Source organism: Microtus ochrogaster, chromosome 8 (genome assembly GCF_000317375.1).
Source record: "Microtus ochrogaster isolate Prairie Vole_2 chromosome 8, MicOch1.0, whole genome shotgun sequence".
Taxonomy (NCBI): domain Eukaryota; kingdom Metazoa; phylum Chordata; class Mammalia; order Rodentia; family Cricetidae; genus Microtus; species Microtus ochrogaster.
The window spans coordinates 42,267,651-42,272,907 of NC_022015.1; positions in this window are offsets into that span (position 1 = coordinate 42,267,651).

The window sequence follows — 5,257 nt, forward strand, 5'->3', positions numbered from 1 at the left end:
TTCGAGACAGGGTTTCTCTGTGGCTTTGGAGCCTGTCCTGGAACTAGCTCTTGTAGACCAGGCTGGCCTCGAACTTACAGAGATCCGCCTGCCTCTGCCTCCCCAGTGCTGGGATTAAAGGCGTGCGCCACCACTGCCTAGCAGAGCTCTCCAATTCTTGCTAGCCCTGCTAGAGTTCATCTTACTGGACAGCCTGAGACACCCCAGGTGAGATTGTGCAACCAAACTGGACACACAGATAAATAAGGATGGTGAATGTTGCTGAATGGCAGGCCCATCTTTCTCATGAGTCTGAAAAGGCAACTGGTTACAGAGTTCCACCAAACCACCCATCTAGGAGCCACAAAAAGGACCGAATTTCTCAGACCTAGGTATTATGTTCCAAATTTGGAAAGCCCAAATTAAATGCATCACTTTTAGGTGTGCCAACTGTGCTCAGTTAAACCCCAAAGATGGAAGAAAGATCCCACAGAGGATCCGAGTCTGGGGGACATTGGGAGTTGTGCTTTATTGAAATCAGGTCTACTGTTTGTGCTATAATCATTTGCTGGTGTTTATAGGCAACTCCTGAGGATGGGTGAAGGCCTATCTGACCAGAATAGAGAATGATCCAATAGTTACTAAGAAACTTTTCAGGAAATAATCCCTAGGTTTGGGCTGCCCCTAGCTTTGGGGTTTCACAATGGCCTGGCCTTCATGGCTAAAGTGTCTCAAAATCTGACAAAGGTATTAAATATTAACTGGAGACTGCATTGTGCATTTAGGTCACAGAGCTGAGGTCAGATAGAAAGAACAAATAGAGCTCATAAGGAGTCTTTGATCAAACTGGTCCTGGAAACTGGTGAAAAAGTGGCTCAACCTCTTCCCTTTGCCCTGCTCAGGGACTGATGTGCTCCTTACAGGGAGGGGCTTACTCCTTTTGAAATGATGTTTGGGACATCCTCCCCAACACATTGCCTGGCAGAAATGCCTAATCACTCCGATTCCAAGTCCCTGCAAGCTTAGCAGGAATTTGACAGGCCATTGACCCAATGGTGAAGGGAATCCTGCCATCTCCCATCTCCAAACTAGTTCTAACCCGGAGACTAAATGTGCCTGCCCTACTCAAAACCACACCCCCATTCTATGTGTATTTGTCTGCACTATATTCCAGGTAGATGCCTATAATGGGGATTAGAGGAGAGGTCATAGTGGTCTAGATTCAATGTTAACAAAGGTTGAACTTGCCCCTTTCTGGTTCCCAACCTAGTAGGGGTGGGATTAGTTGGTACAACTGCCATTGGCACCTTGACCTTGGTTGTCAGAAACCAAAACTTTAGAAACCGCAGTTTCCAGGTAGATTAGGCCTAGGCCATTTGGAAAATTCTATTTCCAGGCTGGAGAGCCAAGCTGACTCCTTTGCAGAACTAAAGGGGGCTAGACATTTTTTATGAAACAAGGAAGACTCTGCATAGCTTAGGAGAAACTTGCTGTTTCTATGTCAACTAGTCAGTGGTAACTAGGGAATACCTTGCCATGGTCAGGGAAAACCTTAAAGAAAGGGAAGAAAGGATACATAGATCAAATAATTAGTATGAATCTCTGCTTACCTGGTCCTCATGGCTGACCACCTTAATGTCAACAATAGCCAACCATTGACTCTTATCCCGATCGGGCTAATGATGAGACTCTGCATCCTCAACTGCATGGCTAACTACATCAAACAGAGAATAAGCTCAGATAAAGTACTGGTCCTTTGGACCAATTATGCCCTCCTAGAACAGGAGGAGTCAACTCCTTGACTCATGCCCATAAAACAATGTGACAATGTGACAGAGCAAGACAGTGAAAAGCTTCCTCCATCTTGCATTCTTGCTTAGGCCATTTTAGGTTTAACTAGAATTTGGGCTCCTTGATGGAGAATGCCCTGAAAAAAATTACACAACTCTATTTTAGGAATCTGAGATTAGGATGCCCCAACTAACTTAGCTTCTGTTAGACTGTCCATTTCTGCACCTGCTCCCCACTAACCAATTAGCTTCTGTTAAACTGCTTGCTTGCATAAAACCTCCACCTGCAGCTATTAGATGTGGTAACCGATGTGGTTTTTGCCTTTAAAAACCACTTCCCCAAATACTTGGTGGGTCTTGAATAACTGAGAGTAGTTCCTGCTGGAATGAAGACTTTCACTTGGTTGTGTACTGTGTCTGAAAGGTCATCTTTGGAGGGCTCCCTGATAACACTCTACCAACTGAGCTATGATTTTTCTTTTAGAGGTTTATTTATTTAATGTATATGAGTGCTTTTTCTTCATGCCCATGTGCACACCAAAAGAGGGCATTGGACTCTGTTATAGATAGTTGTGAGCTGCTATGTGTGTGCTGGGAATTGAACTCAGGACCCCTGGATGAACAGTCAGTATTTTAAACCACTGAGCCATCTCCAGCCCCCATGATTCTAGCCAAGAAAGATTTGTTCAATACTTTGGAGTCCACTGGGTGGGCTCAGCCCTCATTCTACCTTCCATCCCTGATTACTGATTGTGTCAGTGTTATTCTAGGAGGTTATTCACAGGTTGGCGGGGGAGGAACAGAAAGGGGTGGAGTAAAAACAAAGATCCAATACTTGCAGGCTATTACTGTTGCCCTTATCATTAGGACCAATTTAAGGAGTGTGGGCCCAGTTGTGGCTTCTCTTCAATGCTGACACTTGCTTTAGCTTACCTGGTAGCTGCTTCTAAGACAAGTCCAGCTTCAATGGGTGCCCAAGTGTAAAACCCACACTAGGCACTGGGGAAAAACCTCCACAGGGCTCTTATCACTGTGCAACACATTATCTGCTGTGGCAGATGGTTTTTCCATGTGCCTTTGGGGAGGTGAGCAGTCTCAAATGGCTCTAGCCTTATGTCATCCCACTTAAATGTCACCAGAGGAAAGAGTCTTTAATTTTTTTAAAAAACTCCTATCTATTAAAAACATGTTTATCTTCATTCCAGAGAAGGCTTTTGGATGGTATGGCTGGAGTCATGCCCTTTGTAGTCAGCGCTGGCCCAGGGGCTAAGGCTCAGGAAAGTCAGACCTAGGTCACAGATGATAATCTGCAGGCTGCTCCTACCAGAGTCACCAAAGGAAAGACTGTCGGCCAGCCCAATGCAAGAACCCACTTCACTCCCGAGTTACCCACACTCAGCAGATTGAGACACTTAAGCCTGGTACACTGCCTAGGGGAAAGGTTCTGGAATGCTCTTTTGAGGGTAGTGGGCAGAGATGTTTATGCTCCACATCGATGCAGGAGGTGTGCTTCAGGGCATTTCACTCAGGATTGATCCTCTGGTCTCTACAGCAGTACTTTGGGGGTCTCAGAGGGAGGGGGTTTGGAAGAAACACTTCACTGTTGTCTTTCATGAAATCCTGACAAACTTAGAACTGGCATATTCACCAAGCGTTACCACAGCAACCTGGACACATGTGGAAACCCTGTATTCAGTTGGCTAAAGGATCCATTCCTTGGGGAGAAGGCCTGCTCTGACTGGCTGTTAAGCAACATGTTCCCTTGTGTTATCCAGGAGCCTCTGCTCTCTGGTCCTTGTGTAGAGCAGATAGGCATCACAGCCAGCCCCTGCTTACCATTTTCCTGCTAGCTCACTCCTGCCCCGTCCTACAGTGGCCTCTTCTCCACCTGCTCAGTTCCTCATGGGGTCTATGCATCCTCTTCAAAGCTTTCCTCTTTCCACTCAGGCATAGTGAAAAGACGGCAAATTCTTTAAAAGTAGTATTGCTACCCTCTTTTCCAGAAGCGGAATGGGTTTGTAGAAAAGACTGGAAACTGCAGGCAAGGGACATATTGAGTCTTGTCTACCTTGTCAGGCGCTATGGTTTAAATGTTCCCCAGAGTTTGTGTGCTGGAAACCGAGTTCCCAGTGCTAGACATCGACGGCATTTAGAAGGTGGGACTGTTGGGAGATGACTGGGCAGAGCCCTCACGGATGGACCAAACCCTTTGTCATTAGTATGTAGTGGGAGGAGAGGCTCCATCAAGAAAGCATCCTGGTTCTGTGATCTATGCAGTGTAATGTTGTGCAGTGCTGTTGTCATGTTTTGGTGCAGCCCAAGAACCTCACCAGATGCCAAGCAGTTTCCAGAGTTGTGAGCCAAATAGACCTTTCCCGTATTTGTTGCCCAGTTTCGACATGTTGAGGGCCATCTAGTGACAGTGACAGCACCAAATAACAGCGTCTTGCTGAATATTACAGAATGGGGTGAAAAGTAAAAATTCGAAGCTCTCTGACTAGACTATTGCCATTCAATTTGTTTTGTGTCTGGCACAGTATTAGGAAAGATGGGCACTGGAGGTTACAGCTGGGCCTGTGTAGAAGCAGAGCGTGAGGAAAAGCAGAAGCCAACAGGGGCTTCCAAAAATGCTCCTGGGTTGGGGAAAAAGCTCAGTGATAGGGCTATAGCTTGCCTACTGCTGCCTTCTACTCCCAGAACTACTACTGCACAAAGTATCTTCCATCTTTGGTTTATTTGTTTTATTTATTTTATTACAGCTGAGAGAGAGAGAGAGAGAGAGAGTGCGCGCTAGTGCGAGCATGTGCACAAAAGAGAACTCACATGCCATGGTGCATATGTGCTGGTGAGAACTTGCAGGAGTTCACTTCTCCCTCACCGTCCGGGTCCTGGGATCTAACGCAGGTTGAGACTAAGGTGGCAAATATATTTTACCTGATGAGCCATCCTCTTACCAGCCACATCCTGGGTTAAGATGACCTTATGGTCACTAGCCCAATATGCTCAGCAGTGGGTTGGTTGAGGAACAGAGCGCATAAAACAATGGCATTTATTAATGCTGACTCTCCTTATCAAGAAGCAGGTGAGTATCCTGTGATGTGAATGATCGTGTGCCTCTCGTGTGACTCACACATCCTGATCTAGGACTTACCACGTGGCAGACAGTGCTCGGCAGGTTAATGAGCTCTTCCTTAGGAAATATATTCTTATACATTGCCTAATAGCATCAGCGACCCATTTTATAGATGAACAGAATGAGGCTCAGAGGGAGCTACACACTGCATTCTCTTAAAATAGCAAGGGCAAGGCTAGGGTTTCGTCTGATGAGCCTCACTTCAAAGGCTCAGTTTTGGTGAGGCCCTCACTTCTTCCTGCGACTAACACCACGCCGACAGTCAGAAACATAATCTCCATGTCTGAGCTCACCTGTATCTATTACACCCTCATCCTGTACAACCACGAGGTGACGGCCATGGAGGATAATATTA